Consider the following 18,189-nt stretch of genomic DNA (forward strand, 5'->3'; position numbering starts at 1 on the left):
ATGTGTTTTTACTCCTAAATGTGATTTGCGCTTTTAAAGGTGTTTTCACAATTCTGCTGGTATTGCTCCAATTAACTTTTTGCACTTCTATGTGATTGTTCATCTGAAAGCGATTTTTCTCTTGTGTGTGCTCCCATAATGTTGCTTACTTCGCACCAGTGGTGACTTTGCACCTAAAAGTGATATTTCACCTCAGTGTGATTTGCACCCTAAAAGTTTGCACACTCATGCTGGTGTTGCACCAAGGTGATTTTGCATATTAATGTGATGTTATACATACGAACATGCCTTCGTAATATGTTTTTTCACCTAAATGTAGTACTAGAGTCCTACTGACTTTGCACAAAAGTTGATTTTGCTCCCAGTTCTTTGCAGGCATCAAAGAGGAAGTTTCCCTCCATGATGTGTGTAGGAGGGTGGATACCGGACTATGGTTACCCCAGATTTTTTGCCTAGTGTTTAGCTGGTTTTCGATTTAGTTGGGCCTGGGATCCTGCTAATCAGGGTCCCAGGCTATCTGCTCTCTCTGTAAAATGGACTCCATGCACCCTAGGTGCATAACCAATCTGGTAATGGGGTGCACAGACAAAATATCGAGATTTAAATTTCGATATACAATTATATCGAAGTTTAAATATCGAAGGGACATAATATCGAAGGTAAGTAATATCGACACTCTTAATATCGAAATTAGTAATATCGAAGTTTTAAATATCGGTGTCAGTAATATCGATGTAAATAATTTTGATGTTACTAATATGATTTTTTAATAATTTTTGTGTATACTTTATTGTTTTTATTATGTTTTTTAATTTTTTTCATGCAATTTAATTAAATTTTGTATTTTAGTACTGTAGAGGGTTGTGGGTTTATAGGGAAATAGGGTGGGAAGTAATTTAATTATGTTAAACTATTATTAATTAGTAGGAATAATTAATTAATATTAATTAATTGGTAATTATTTATAATTACTTTTAATTAATTGATTAATTGATAAATATGTTCTGTAGCGGGTTATGGGTTTATAGGGGAATAGGGTGGGAAGTAATTTAATTATGTAAAATTAATTATTAATTAGTAGTTATTATTAATTAATTTTAAATAATTGGTAATTAAATTTAATTAATTGGTAATTCATTTTAATTAATTGATTAATTGATATATATGTTCTGTAGCGGGTTGTGGGTTTATAGGGGAATAGGGTGGGAAGTAATTTAATTATGTTGAATTAATTATTAATTAGTAGGAATTATAAATTAATTTTAATTAATTGGTAAATAATTTTAATTAATTGGTAATTAATTTTAATTAAATCATTAATTGATAAATGTGTTCTTTTGCGGGTTGTGGGTTTATAGGGGAATATGGCGGGAAGTAATTTAAATGTAATTAAGTAATAATGTTTTTAAATTAATTGATTTGTTAATTATATAATTGTTAATTAATTATTAATTGGTAATTAAATATTATAAAATGGTATTTTTTAATAGTTTTGTTTGGTTAAATATATTTTGCTAATCATGTTTTCAATAATTATGTATAGGTATTGTAAATCGTTTATATTTATTTAATAGTTCATAGTTTTTATTATTAAAAAAAAAGCATTTATTTATAAGTATATCATTTTAACCCCTACGCTATCCAACACTTTCCCTACTGTTGCACTCTCTGGAGTTGGAATAGTAATTGTTACCCCTACGCTATCCAACACTTTCCCTACTGTTGCACTCTCTGGAGTGGGAATAGTAAATGTTACCCCTACGCTATCCAACACTTTCCCTACTGTTTCACTCTCTGGAGTGGGAATAGTAATTTTTACCCCTACGCTATCCAACACTTTCCCTACTGTTGCACTCTCTGGAGTGGGAATAGTAATTGTTACCCCTATGCTATCCAACACTTTCCCTACTGTTGCACTCTCTGGAGTGGGAATAGTAATTGTTACCCCTATGCTATCCAACACTTTCCCTATTGTTGCACTCTCTGGAGTGGGAATAGTAATTGTTACCCCTACGCTATCCAACACTTTCCCTACTGTTGCACTCTCTGGAGTGGGAATAGTAATTTTTACCCCTACGCTATCCAACACTTTCCCTACTGTTGCACTTTCTGGAGTGGGAATAGTAATTGTTACCCCTACGCTATTCAACACTTTCCCTACTGTTGCACTCTCTGGAGTGGGAATAGTCATTTTTACCCCTACGCTATCCAACACTTTCCCTACTGTTGCACTCTCTGGAGTGGGAATAGTAATTTTTACTCATACACCATCTAAAATGTATTTTTTTTATTCGTTTTATGTTGTTATTAATTGTAATTTATATTATTATTTAATGTATATAAATTTATTTGTAATTTGTTATATTTTTATTTATTTATAAGTTATTAAAATAATTAATTTAGATTTATTGTTAATGAAAAATATACCATGTATTATATCTTTATTATTATTAATTTGTATTACATTATGTATTAATTTTAAATATCATAATATATTGTTTAATATATTTATTACATTTATAAGTATTATTTTGTTAATATTACATTTTTATTTTAATAAAATAAAACAATATTTTACAAAAAACGATATGTTTGACATTCTATATTTTTTTTCTCGATATTTTTGTACTTACCTTGTTAGGTATAGGATCCCGGTATATTTGTTGTGATAATTTTGTATGTCAATAATTTTGTATTCGAGATTTTGTCATAGATTCGGTACTGGACACCTTATCAGCCCCTGTACAGTGCACTATAGGTGCCCAGGGCATAGGTGCATCCAAGGCCTACCAGGGGCTGCAGCATATCTTTTGCCACCCCTGGCTGGTACTTAAATTGACACAACTGGCTGATCACTCAGCTGGGGCAAGGTAGTGTAATCACCCCTTGCTTAGATATAGTATACCTATATCTAAACCTATATCTGGACACAAATATACCTATCAGTCACTCCTATGGCAGGCCTTAACAATCCTGGAGGCAGAGTGCTTGGTTTTATGTGAGATGGTGCTCTAGCATGAGCTGAGCCTGTCTGCAGCTGTCAGAACCAACTCCCTTAGCTGTTCCGGGATATTGCCATACCATATACTCTTAAGTGCATTATAATCCTCGCAGTTACTTGCTAACTTTGGTTTGGCTTTATCAAAACATGTTGGTAAGGTGTCATAAGCTTTGGAACACTACCCCCTTGACAGTCCTGGCGACGGGTTTAGCATTCCACCCTTCTAGAGGGAGAAGACATGTTACTTTGCTAAAACGCGGTTAATCCTAACCAGAGCCTCAGCATCCCAAAATGGATGCTGCTGCCCCGACACAAGTCTGACCTCCTGCTGCTGACCAAAACTTGGCAGGGGAGGCCTGGGCAAAGGGTTTCCTGTCGCAGGGAGGTGCTACACCTCCCCAGACAGGAGATAGTGGATTGGAGCAGGGGGGCTGAAAGAAACTAGACACTGCCTGGTGCACACAAGGTGTCCCATGCAAAATCCAGTCAAACCGGTTCTGGGGCACTCCAGCGCCAGTCCTGGTGCAAAACTGGACAAAGGGAAAGGGGTGTAACCACCCCCTTTCTAGGTCCCACCCATAGGAGGGACCTAGCAGGTAATCCAGCTCACAGATTTGGAATAAAGGTGGGAGCAGTGCCAGTGCACATCAGATTATCCTGACTGAAACTTTGATACAGAACTCTGGACCCTTCGACATCCCACTCGACGTGGAAGACTGAAGAATCTCCCTTGTGGTCAAGGAGTGACCACCCTGTGCAAACAGGCACCATCCAGCGCCTCACCGTTTGCTTTGTTGCAAATCCTGCCAAAACTCGAGCAACAGAGATCAACAAGACCCATCTTTCCTGCTTTCCAACAGCCCGATCCACAGTCCCAGCGAATCTGAGACCCGTGGAGGCGACCTGAAGCGTGGGGCCGGCCATCTTGGAAAACCACAAAGTGCTGACCGTGCAGCTCCCGAGGCTCCCTCGATGCTGTGCATTGGGGTTTGAGAAGCCAGAGCCCCGAGCAGCTTTTGCACTGAAGCTCACCCCTCCACACTCACCGAGTGCTGCGTGGGGCCCTTTTGCATTTTCCTGCTCAACGCGTTGGTCTGGTCGCTTGCCCGTTGGCTAGTGGCCCTAGTACCGACGAACCTTTAAATTTACACTGCTAGTCTGGTTGCTCCAGACTGGCCCTCGCTCCCCTGAAAAGGAGCACCTGCTCTAACCTTGCTGGTCCGAGTAAGAAGCAATCTTTGAATCCTGCGTGGGTTGCATTTGCCAAAGTCTGTTTGCTCCGATCCGGACGCCGACACCGCCGACAGTGAGAGCCTTTGTGGGACAACTCGTGATCCACTCCTGGACATGTTCGGTGCCCCAGAGTCCACGTGGCATTGGAGACAAGCTTCATGACAACCACCTGATTGCGCCCGACATTGCCAGGTTCCTTCCTGGTTCCACCCTGGTCACTGCTTAGTGACCCAGACTTGTCCCCTCTGCTTTCAGGTACTCTACATCTTCAATACACCCTTGGATCCAACTGGACCCTTCTCTTCTGGACGCCTGCAGCATCTTCATCTCCAGGCACCATCGAACTGCATGACGAAACCCGACACACATTGGCACCTATGCACCCGCTTCCTGTGGGTGAGGTAACTCATGAACGCCTGTGCTCCTGTATTGGTATACACCTCTAGTGTCTAAGTCTAAAGTTGGGTAATTCTAGTCCAGTCGGAAGACTCCTAAAACTGTAACTCGATAACTTTTACGCACCATTGACTTTGCAATGGTGCATGCGTGTGCTTTAAGCGCTGCACCCAAGTCCCGCTGGCTTTTCCAGACTTCATCACTGCTAGTCCCGAATAGTCCCAGCGATTCCCAAGGCCCTAGGCCTTACCACTGTTTGATTAGGGATACTTATACCACTTTTTTAATATATGGTTTGAGTGGCCCCCGGCCTCATCCATAATTGTGCAACTTTCATATGTTTTACTGTGCTTTTGTTTAAACGCTTGTGCTTCTATTCTCAGATAGATTATAGAGGATTATTCTAGTAATAAATACATATATTGTATAATATATAACTTGTGGGGTGTCCTTTCATTTGATATTACAGGATTGTACTTGGTAAAACAGCTGGCTTCACATGCCCTCTTGAGTTTAGCCTGAAGGCTGCTTAGTCCATGCTACCCCTAGGATAGCTTGTCTATAAGGTTGACTTACAACCACCACCATAAGGGATTGTTTGGACTGATACAAGGTACCCCGAGAATTGGAGACATCATATATCAGGCCAACTTCTCACAATGTGTCTTTGCACCTAAAAGTGTTTCCACGACCTATTGATGGTGAACGGGTGATAACACACATATTAAAATTAAATGAAGGGTGATTTTGCACTTAAAAGCATTTTTCCTCCTTCTAAATTGGAGTCCTGTTTTGTGTTTCACTTTATTACTGTTTGAAGTCCTACATAAATACTTTACCCATTGTCTTTAAATTAAGCCTGACTGCTCTTGTGCCAAACGATGAGAGGTTAAGTACAGGTTAATTTAGGGTTTGCTTGTGACTTCACCATAACAAGAATTGTGGTTGCTGCTTCAGTAGGGTTTTACCCCCAACCAATAACCCAATTTCTCCCAGGCACTAAAATCGATTTTGTACTAAAATTTGATTTTTGCTTTCTCAAGTGTTTTCAAACTCATGGATATGTTTGGCCAAAGGCGATTTTATATTCAAATCTGTTTTTGCTCCTAAGGACCCAATTAAGACCTAGGAATTCAGTTAAGTCTGATTTTTAGTAGGTTGGTGTTCCTGCACCCAGTTTATCTGGGTTTTGGCAGACTCAATTTTATCAGGCCTTAATTACGCCTGGAAAAATCACACAAGGGTTTCTCTGCAGCAGGAACAAGTCTCTTTCCCACATTTTTATCTTCTTTTGTCTAGGAGGGGGAACATACAGTGTTCCTCCCACCAGACCATCCCTCCCCACCCCCACACACCTCTCTCCCTTAATGGGATTCTGTATTTTTTTTATAAATTTTTTATTCAAGCCAGAAATTTTAATCAAAAACATAGAAATATTGCATCATTACACCAAATTCGTAATGCACGAATAATACAATCATAATACACACCGCAAGGATCAATAAAATGCATTTGCACAATCAGAATCTCATAAAAATTCATAACCACCACTCAATCTATAAATAAATCTTAAAATCCCAATTCCCCCCACTGCAATTAATCAATATAGCTGCCCCATATCGTATTAAATTTCTTAATACTTCCCCTCGGAAGTGCAAAAGTGCGTTCGCTTTTCTTCACTAATTTCATCTTATGACCCCACTCCAAAACTGAGGGAATCAAATCTGTTGGCCATTTTTAGGTCTCGTCTATTATATTCTGCAAGGAATAAATAGACAAGAGTATTGGGGGCAAACCAAGGTCTAAACCATCGCGGATTTCGTCGAGTGCATGTGCTCATGCACGCGCTTGCCATTTGCTCCCGCCTGCCTCCGAGAGCTTCACTTCAAAGGGATCCGCTCCACCGCCCCCTGCTGCACACTTTTCACGGCTGCCAGGCCATGTCTCGCCTTTCTCCTCCCCCCCCTAATTATGTACTCGCTGTGCCTGCTTGTTTCTTTGGTCTGCTGTCTCTCTGCCAGCCCACTTGTAATGTAATGTCCTTTAATAGTAGAAGGCAAACTGGGACATGAACTACCGCCGCACCTTAATGCATGGAACTCCAAAAAATCTCTAGGTTATAATATTTTGTAGAAAGAAAATCGGGACTAGAACACAGTATCCCTGACATAGGCTCATGTGCTATGGTTCAGCCAGCCAAATGCTCGCCGCTGGCACAATACAGTATTCATTCGGCCACGGGTACAAATCTAGTAAGGCAGACTCAGCATTCCCTACTCCACAAGTGAGTGGATAGAGTACTATACACCAGGTTACAGTGCATTTAGGGTGGCCAGGGGGAAAGAATAAGTGATTTGTCCATAATCAGCAGGATGTGCCGACGCCGAGGCTCGGACACAGATCCCCAGCTCTCAAGTTGTCAGCTCTAACTGCTGTGCCACTGATGGGCTCTCACTCTGTGAATCCCTGTGTTTGCCTTAAAGGGTTCACTCTGATGTTTGCCGAGCTGCATCTTTGTTTTCTTCGGCGTCGCTCGCAAACTCTAATTTTTCATTACTTTCATAAGCAGCACAGCACTCTGCCTATGCTGTGCTGGTTATTTTAGTAACACACATAGAGTCCTCCCCTCACCCTCCCCATGTCTCAAAGCATGTCCTTTCAATTTCAAAACAAAAAAGCGTCTCTAGTACTCTGTTCACTACAGAATCGGACTATCAGCCTGGGAGCCTCACAGCTGTGAGTACCTTACAAGCAACTTGCTGGCTGCATTCAGACTTGTGCGGGCTTACAGCTTCACTCTCTGTTTCCCTGTCTTGTAGAGAGGGAGGGGGGAGCGTTTCCCGATTTTACCCCTGCTCTGCTGGATGCCGTCATCTTTGTTTTTGGAAGCAGCACCTCCTAGCCCGCGTAACAGATGCCTCGAAGCGTGAGCCTCTCACCATGGCAGTGTAAAGGTCACGACATAGTGTCTCGTGGAGGAAGGAGTCATTTAACTTTGCAAGGTAGAAGCACAGACGTCTTGCAGTGTTACCAAAGCCTGCATCCAAGATACCATTTGAGTTGCAGCACAGCTATCTGGCTTGTTTTTTTAATTTTACAAAACACCTTTAGTTTCCAATAAAAGTGCACTAGTGTTGGAGCGTTAGAGGAATTTGCTTCCTTGAGATAAGTGTTATGGGGCTCCCCTTGCTCGACCAGAAGATTCCTTGGGTTTGCTTTTGAAGTGGAGGCGGGTGGGTGTTTTATGACACCTCCGTCCGTTTGCTTAGGAACGTTTTGCAGAGGTAAGCTGCATCTGCTGCCACGTTAGAAGTGTTGAGCTAACATATTTACTGTTTGTGATCAACAAAGGCTTGTTTTACTTACAGCTGACAACCCAGCGCTGCGCTATACTATCTGGAGCAGCGGCTTTAAAATAGGATTTTCTGATCTGCCCCCCCCCCCGTCCCCCAAGCAGTGCCCACGCAGCGCGTGCCACTTTCCTGCCTTCCCCACCAGAAGCCGGGCCAGAGTTTTAGCAATGATGCGGAACCCGAGCATTCATTGCCTCCTCCCTTCCTACCAAGTCAAAGTCAAACTAAAAGCAAATTATTCCTGTCACCATTTCTGTTCCACTGCGTTTTTACTGTTTTTAAAGAAAATGTGTGAAACGCATCTCTCAGCACACAACCACACACAACAACCACACACACAACCACACACACAACCACATATACAACCACACATACAACCACACAAACACAACCACATACACAACCACAACGTCACTGCATACTTTCACCAGGCACAGACACCATCAGTCATCAGTGCACGCTTTCACCAGGCACAAACACCACCCGACATCAGTGCATGTTTCCACCAGGCACACACCACCAGACGTCAGTGCACGCTTTCACCAGGCACACACACAACACCAGCCGTCCGTGCATGCTTTCACCAGGCACACACACCACCAACCGCCAGTGCACACTTTTACCAGGCACACACAACCAGCCGTCAGTGCACGCTTTCACCAGGCACACACACCACCAGCTGTCAGTGCACGCTTCCACCAGGCACACACACCACCAACCATCAGTGCACAATTTCTACAGGCACACACACCACTAGCCATCAGTGCACACATCAATTGTTAATGCATCCACAATGAACTATTGTAGCAATCGCAGTATGGCGCACTTTACTTTTAAACATATTCATCTAAAGCGCAGCATGCCACCATTGCTAAAAAAAGAAATAAAAAATTTTTTGGCCTACAATTTATAGACTATTGTTGCAATTGGTGTTGCAATATTTAGCAATGCCAATAGCTAAAACGTAATTAATGCGAGATCTATTGCATTGCAAATGCTTGTTTCAATAGGAGTGACCTAGCTACTGCCATTGCTATATATAAAAATGTTATCATCGGATCCATAAAAAAAGGTCAGGATCAAATCCCCAGAGAACTAATTTCTCATTCACTGCCAATTGGACGTTGCATTCATATCCCAAATAGCTAAATAGGTCTACCCAGTACCTATGAATTTGGGGACAGCTCAGCATGATATGAGACCAATTAGCTAATGAATGATTGTACAGCGGAAACATTGGGAGGACTGGTTAGGATATATTTTAAATAAAGAATGGGGTGTTCGATATAACAACCATTTACTAAAAAACAGCATTCTACGCCAATTTGCCCCCCACAATGTACTAAAGTTGAGTTTATTGATAGTTAACCAAGTATGGGAAGACATTTCAAAATTTTCATGATCCGACCATTTTTTAATAGCTTTTAGCTCAAGATCAGCTCCCTTAATTGAGGCTAAATATTTCTTCCAGGCACCCGGTTTCTTATCCGATGCCTTCACTAATAATTCATCTACCAACTGGCTCTGTTCAATAAAAAGAGAAACATCCATTTCTGTAAGATATTTATATAAAGTGCTATAAGAGTTCGGAATTAATTGTACCATTTCAGCTACCGTGACCCATTTACCATTTCGCAAGAAATCCGTCACTTTTTTAAATCCAGCCACTGCCCATTTTGATGCCAGATATAGAGGTTCTCTTACCCTCACCAAAGGGAGGATTCCGTGTAGCAATGTAGCTGAATTAATTGCGGGAATAGAGTACTTATTGAACAAAGCCTGTCGTTTTAAAAAAAACAGAGAAGGCACTTATAATGGACCAGTTTCGGGGATCTAAAAATCAGCAAGGGGGAATGGATTTGACTATTTTTACAGAATAGGGAGCCCATTAGGATGGCGGACGGACCTGCATCCGTCCGCCACCCCCGAGGTGGAGGGACCGTCCGCAGGGGCAGCGGCGGTCCCTCCGTTTGAATTAGGATGTGACCATCACCTGCCGAAAGGTTACAAATGCATGTATTGCATTTACATGCACAAAGCGGCAGGCACCGTGCCTTCCTGCCGCTTTGTTCATGTAAATGCAGGGGGGTACCATAGGTAACCCCCCATGTGCACCCCCCACCCCCTGACACCTTGGCGGCCCGCAACGGGCCCCCAAACTCAAAAGACCACATGCTTTTCCACGGCTGAAAAGCCGCTGTGGAAAAGCATGTTTCCTGCCCCATCCTAATATGGCTGGCGGTGTCTGATAGACACCGCTACCATATTAGAGCTTTTCCGCCGTGGTCGGAAGGCGACCGTGGTGGAAAAGCGGCGGATGGTTTTCCCGTCCGCCGATGAGCCCCCAGCCATCCTAATCAGGCGGGGGGTATTTCAGGGCTCTGCTGCGGTGATTCCGCATCCTCAGGGCCGGCGGTGGCTTCCGCCAGCCCGGAGGATGCGGAATCACCGCAATACTAATCGACCCCTAGGTTCATAAAATAATTACAATAAAACGTTGGATGTGGCCAACATTTGAATCTAGATAAATATTGTGCAAAATACGCATAATAATAATCCCTGAGGTTGGGTAGAGCTAAACCTCCCTGATCCACATCTTCATATAAAGTGCTAAGTGCTATGCGGGGTGTTTTCTTTGCCCAGAGGAAAGCTGTAAACGTAGACTCTACCTGAGAAAAAATAGAACCAGATAAAGGGCATGGTATGGTAGAAAAAAGTAAATTGAATAATGGAAGAACCGATATTTTAATTAAGGCCACTCGCCCTAAAATAGAGAGGGGGAGCGTGCTCCACCAAGCAAACAGGCCCTGAACCTTCTTAAGGAGAGGGGCAAAATTCAATTGATATAAATCGTTGACAGATTCCCAAAAAATACCCCTAAATATCTCTTTGGGCTAATATTGACAGTGGCAAGAATATCGGGATGCAAATCTAAGGATACCCTCCAAGATTGCAAAACTTCGGTCTTCCCTTTGTTGATACGATAACCACCTAAAGCCTTGAAGTCTTCCAACAGCTCAAAGACTTTGGCTTGAACGTCAAATCTTGGTGCAATTATAAGCATAATATCATCTGCATACAATTTTAGTTTTGGCATTGATGAAATTGGAGGGCAAATCTCAGCACAGTTCCGAATGGCTATCGCCAAGGGCTCGATAAAAAAAGCAAACAGAACTGGCGATAGAGGGCACCCTTGCCTTGTGCCTCGTTTAATTACTAACGACCCTGCCACGGAAGTATTAATAACTACATTGGCAACCGCATCGGCATACAGATTATGGATCAATCATATAATCTGGGATGGAATGCCAAAATGCTGCAAAATTGTAAACAGTGTCTCCCAAACCACAAGGTCAAAAGCCTTTTCGGCGTCTAATAATAAAACTAAGGCTGGTATCCTCTGTATGTCAAAATAATTTAAAGCCTCTGTCAAAAAGTGAGTATTAGTAGCAAGTTGTCTGCCAGTGATAAAACCATTTTGATCCGAATGGATCAGATTTGCTGCATACTTATTGAACCTAAGGGATAGAAGTTTAGTGACCATTTTATAGTCTGAGTTTAGCAATGTTATTGGGCGATAGGAATTAGGATCCCTGCTATTCTTGCCCTTCTTTACAAAACTCACTATATTCCCCTGTCTAAAAGATTCTGGGACTACCCCGCCTTCTAACATAGCATTTATCAATTGAAGAAAAAAATCTGAAAAAAAACGTTATAAAATTCCGAAGGGAGTCCATCTGGGCCACAGGCCTTACCACTAGGTAGGCTTTGGACAACTTCCTCCAACTCTTTCAGAGAAAACGGATTAAGCATAGATAGTTTCTCTGTTTCCGGAAGTACTGGTGGTGGATTATCATGGAGAAACTTTTCTAATAAATGGTCGTCCACCGTCTGAACCCTACCATAGATACACAAATAATGCTTAAGCATTATATCCCTATTTTTCACTGGGTCCTCCGTACACAGAGCAGTAAGGGGGCAAGATAATTCTTTAATATGATTTGCCGCAGCCTGCTCTCTGGCCTGCCACGCCAGGAGCCTACACGTAAAATTACTCTCCTCATACGTTTTCTGACAATACTGTTTAAAGATGGTTCCTCTTTTGGTATAATAAAAGGAGCTAAGTTCCCGTTTTGCCTGATCAAGCTGGGTTTTAATCAAGGCAGCAGGACTGTGCAAAAATGCTTCATGCAGTGCCTGGATCTGATCTTCCAATTTAACCTTATCTAATCTCGCTTTTTTGGAGATTGTTGCATCCTTTCCAATTATTAACCCCCAAACAAAAGCCTTGAGTGAGTCTCAGAAAATATTTATGGTGGCGGACTGATTATTTTGGACTAAAAACTCTTTAATCTCAGACCCCATTGACTTCACCCAATTAAGGTATTGTTTATTTAAAATCCAAAGCTTAGGGAATTTTGCCCCTACACCGAAATTGATTTCCAGCGCCATCATTGCGTGATCAGCAAATCTGTTATAAAAATGTTTTTGCTGGAAAAAGTTTAAACACTGAGAAATCAAGAAAAAATCAATCCGAGAGGAGGAACAAAACCGCCCTGACCAACATGTATATTTAATTTTAGAGGAGAATGCTGCTCGCCAAGGGTCTCCTAGATCTAATATCGCAGCATAATTTTGCAGGACCTTAAAAGACTTACATTTTGTCTGTTTTTTCCCCAGCACTGAGGAGTCTAATTGGGGGTTCATTAACATATTAAAATCCCCCCCTACTATTTTGTCTCCCGGAACCTGCATCAACGATTGACACAACTCCTCATATGCTTAAGGGCAGTCTTCCACAGGTGCATAAAAGCTAACAAAAGTCAATGGTCTGTGTCTTTCTCTAAATGAACAAGTCACCCAGCACCACCACCCCTGTTGATCGTTATCAGAATTTACATAGTCAGCATGTAGGTTTTTACTCAAAAATATGGCAGTCCCTCTATGGGAGGCTGAGGACGATGAAAACCCCCTATAGGCTGCCCAAGATTTAAACATGGAAAACTTTGGAAGTTTCATGATTGGAATGTGGGTTTCTTGTAGTAGAATAGAATAACCCCAGGACTTTCAGTTTTTAACCACATTTCAATTGCCCGCATGTTTCAACGATTATTCAGACCATTGACATTGAACAAAACATTTTTTAACATTAGCCTATTATCCATATGGCGAACAGAACTAACATTTCTACCAACCCATCATCACGTCGAAAGTCATTTGGTAGAAGATGCAAATAATCAAAACAAACCTGAAAAATAACCAGCTTAACTTTTCCCATTTTTATACCATGCCCTACCCCCCGAAAAGTGGACCTTCCTTCCTCCACCACACCCACCACTTTCCTCTCCCCGTATTAAACTCAGGTGTCATGTATTTACACCCTGATGATCCTACCCCCCCCCACCCAGCAATATAACCTTTCATAGGGCTTCAGAGGCCCGTACTAATATTTTGCTTGGCCCCCTATTCAACCATATAAACAATCATAATCAAGAAAAAGTAATCAGGCAAAGTATATATATATAATTTTTCCCCTTAGCCCTTCGGAGCTTGAGTGATCTCTTTTAAGAATTCCTGGGCTTCGTCTACATCTGTGAACATAAAATTTTTTCCCTTCACCAGGACTCTCAACTTCGATTGCTAAGCAATAGAAGCTTGCGCCCCATTTGCCTTGAAAAAGTGAAGAATTTTCACAAACTCCTTCCTACGACGGGCTGCTGCAGCTGACATGTCTGAAAAAATGTGACACTTAGTTGTCTCATTTACTGCAAATTGCCGCTGTTGAATCGCTTTTGTTAAGATTATTTATTTTATGTGGAAGTCAGCAAAGTTTACCAATATAGTACGTGGAAGTTTAGAGTTGGGAAATGGATCGGCCGGAACACGGTGAGCCCTTGTGATTGTGAGATCACCTTGGAATTCGGGGATGACTTTTTGTTTCAAAAAAGGGTTCACCCATTGCAGCATTTGGGACCCTTCCTGTCTCTCTGGTACACCTACTATGCGAAGATTCGATCTTCGATAGTAATTCAACTACTCCTCCACTTTGTTTTCCAAAGCGGGCTTGCTTTTGGCTACTGCTTTAACCTCCTGCAAGACCGATGATAGCTGGTCCTCCAAGGCTGATATCCTCTCTTCAGTCTCCTGAAGCTTAACTTGAAGACTCCCCATTGAACTTTCGATCTTTTCTAGGCGTAGGTTGAGAAAGGCCAGCTCTGCTTTCTGGGTTTTCTTTAAATCTCGAACCTCCTCTAAAATCAAATTTAACATATCTTTAATGCTCATTTGAAAATCCCCTCCTGAATCACCAATTTGGTTGGGATTAAGAATAGAGTTGAGGGTAGGACTGGGGCTAACAAGATTTACCACTGGAGAAGAAATTCCTTGCCCCAACTCCTCCTGTTGCGAGGCAGTAGCCTTACCCAAAGTTCTATTCAAGGGTAACAAAGTACTCTCTTGACTCTTAGCGGAATCTACAGCCTGATCGCACGCTTGTTAATTTTCTGGGGTTACCAATTTTGCTGCAGACATCCCACTCTGGATGATCAACAAAGCAGTTTCTTCATTGGGGTGGAGAATTGAACCTGCCAGATGTTCAATATCAATAGTAGAGTCAATAGTAGTAGAGACAGTATTTAGTGACACTTGTACATTATCTAGTTTAAGGGCCTCATCCCCTGTTTCAGGTGCATCAATCCCGGCAATTGGTCCTGTGGCATCAGGATGCTGCTTAGTGCTCGATACGCTCGGACTACAACCAGAAGAGGAGGCTGCAGGCATACATTTTTTAATAAATAATGAAAATTGCTTAATCTCCTTTGAGGCGCTAACTCTTTTTTGCAAAACGAGTTCACCTTCTTCTTGCGGCCTCAGAAGAGGACTCATGATGACTCCTTCCTTCCCCGACACTCCCTCTACCTGGACTGGCTGTTCTATAATGGCCCCTGCGACAGAGGAGTTTCCATCCTCCCCCTCCAAGCTCTCAAAAGTGGAATCCAGGCCATGTAAGGGAGGAGCATTTCCCATTCCAGCTAGGCAAGCTGCCTCTTTTGCCACTTTCACTTCTTTTAATGAACAAAAATAGGTGCAAATGCCGCTAACTCATGGGTATGACAACTATTTGGTCAAAACATACGGATAAGACGATATGTTTGATGGTTTTTAATCCAATTCCTTTATTTCTTTCTTATTTTTGATTTTTCACTTTTATTTAAGTGTATGATTTATCAGATTATTATACAAATGTTAAAACCTGGTGTACACAACACAAAATGTGACATTCAATATATCAAAAAACAACTCTCCTATTTACAAAGATTTACATTCTATTGTACATTCAATCCACACTCATTCATCAATCATACCAGTACAAACAACACAAAGAGACATCAATGGTGCAGTGTATGCTGGAATCTCAATATTCACAACAAGAAGCCAATGAGTGTTTTGAAACAAAAACATATATATATATACACAATTTTTTGATTTTTCTTCAATTCCTAATTTATAATTTTGGCTTGTAACATAAAGTCTACGCGTTTCGAACTCGTGTCATTTGCGAGTTCTCATCAGGACCAATATCTTGCGCTCATCAGAGTATTACTGGAAATGTCCACGAAGTCACACATTGTTGCCCATGATCCTATGCGGACCAGGAAGTGAATGCGAGTAGGAAAGCATTTCCAAGCTGTTTGAACAAAGACTCGACAGCCACAGCGGATTCCGTTTGAAGAAAAATCAAATACGGAAGCTCCCTGACAACGTACACAACGCGCCTGATTCCCCTCTTCAGAATGCTGGGAGTCAGGCTGCTTTAATCAGGCGATAAAAACAAACAATGTGTGACTTCGTGGACATTTCCAGTAATACTCTGATGTAACCGAACAACTCAGACCCAGCAAACTCAACCTTTCAAGTGCCAAACCCCCAGCCAGAGGCGAGGCAGGGAGGCAACCCCCAGAAGAGGAGCCCGCAGCGGGGAGGGAGACAGGGGAAACCTCCAATGAGGGCAAACAGAAAAGGCCAGCAGAAGGGGGAACCAAGACTGCCAAGACCATTCCGGAACCACCAGGAGAACCTCCGCCCGATCCCAACGAACCTTCCGGAGGACCCTCGGAATTAAGGCAAACGGAGGGAAGGCAAACAGCAGACCCCTCGACCACGGAATCAAAAAAGCATCGGTAGCCCAAGCCAACGGAGAGGGAACTATGCTGCAAAACTGAGGAAGAAGGGCGGACTCCTCCGAGGCAAACAGATCCAGCCAAGGAAGGCGGAACCGGAGGACAATCAGGTCGAACAGATCCGGGGACAGACAAAGGGACACCGAGGAGGGGAACACCCTGCTCAAAGAATCCGCAGGCCCATTCTCCTTCCCCGGAAGATAGACCGTCGTCGGAGACAAGAGACTCGACTCGGCCCAAAGGCCGATCTCCCGGGACAGTAGAAACAGAGCACGACACATGCCCCCCTGGTGATTCACATAAGAACAAACCACCTGATTGTTTGTCTGCACAGAGACCGCCCGACCCCGAAGGAGAGGAGCGAACCAAAGAAGAACCAACCAAACCGCCCTCAACTCCTTCCAGTTCGATGACTGGAGGGACTCGAAACTGGGCCACCAACCCTGAGCCTTGGAGGCACCCAGAACGGCACCCCACCCCAAAGCACTGGCATCCGTGGACAATACGATCACAGACTGAGGAGGAAGGAGATCGAACCCCCGGGAAAAAGAGAGAGGGGACAACCACGACTGGAGATCCGCCCGAATCCCCGGAGTGACAGGGATCAGAGTCTCGTAGTCCAAGGAGGCAGGATCCCAGTGCGACAGGACATGATGCAACAGAGGGTACAGATGGAGCCTGGACCAAGGAAGAAGATGCAGAGTGGAAGCCATCTCCCCCTGACTCCGCAACCAGAGACGGGCAGACACCCGGGATTGGGACAGAAGCCAGGAAAGGTGACAAAACAGAGTCAACTGGCTCTCCTGCAAGAGAAAAAACATGTCCAAGTCCATGCGGAAGAGAGCCCCCAGGAACTTCAGGGACTGGGAGGGCACCAGGGAGGACTTCCTGTGGTTGATAAGGAACCCAAAGGAACCTAGCAGAAGACACACCTGGTCCACATCTGACAGAGCCTGTGAAAAAGAAGGAGAGACAATCAACCAGTCATCCAGATATGGAAACACCAGAAGTCCCCTGGAATGAAGGATACCCACCAGAGAGGCCAAGAGCTTGGTGAACACTCTGGGCGCCGAAGAAAGGTCGAAAGGGAGCACCCGGAACTGATAGTGCAGGGTCCCCACAGCAAACAGGAGAAAACGCTGGTCTTCCGGGTGGACAGGAACGTGCAAATACGCATCCATCAGATCCAGGGATGCCAGGAAGCCCCCCGGCAGGACCAGAGGCAGGATGGACTGGAGCGTCACCATCTTGAACAGACGGTGGACAACGAAGCAATTGACCCGCTTCCGATCCAAAACAGGATGAAGATCCGAAGTGTCTTTCTTTGAGACCAGAAAGAGGATTGAATAGCAACCCCTGCCCCTCTCCACAGGAGGAACCTCCACAATAGCCCTCTTCTCCAACAGGAGCCGCACACCTGTCAACAAAGCATCTCTGCGCAGAGGAAGACGGGGCAGGGGAGTCTGAACAAAACCCGGAGGAGGAAGAGAGGAAAACTCGATCCGGCAACCTTCCGAAACAGTCTGAACCGCCCAGGCATCCGGAACCGACAACCACTGGGCGCGGAAGGACTGGAGGCGACCACCAACTGGCAAAGGCAGACAGTCATTGAGAAAAGGAGGAAGCGGGGTGGCAACACTGGCAGCGGCCCGGGGCTTGGCACTTCCAGGGGCCCCCCGGCCACGACCCCTGCCACGAAAGGGCTGAGAAGCGCCACGAGCAGGAGGCCCAAAAGCACGACGGTAACCAAAACCACGACCCTGAGAAGGAGGGCGGACCGGAGCCACCAGCTTGCGGTTCTCAGCAGACTGTTTGACCATACCCTCCAGCTGAGGACCGAACACCCTGGAACCTTCAAAGGACAATTTAAGCAGGACCGACTTCTGGGAAGAGTCCACCTTCCAGGAACGCATCCAAATATGACGACCGGCAGCAATGGAAGCCCCAGAAGCAGCCGCCGCCGCCCCTAAATTGTAGAAGGAAAAGTCCGATAGGTAACGCACCTGCAACTCCATCAGAGACAAAA

Source organism: Lissotriton vulgaris, chromosome 2_1 (assembly GCF_964263255.1).
Source record: "Lissotriton vulgaris chromosome 2_1, aLisVul1.2, whole genome shotgun sequence".
Classification (NCBI taxonomy): domain Eukaryota; kingdom Metazoa; phylum Chordata; class Amphibia; order Caudata; family Salamandridae; genus Lissotriton; species Lissotriton vulgaris.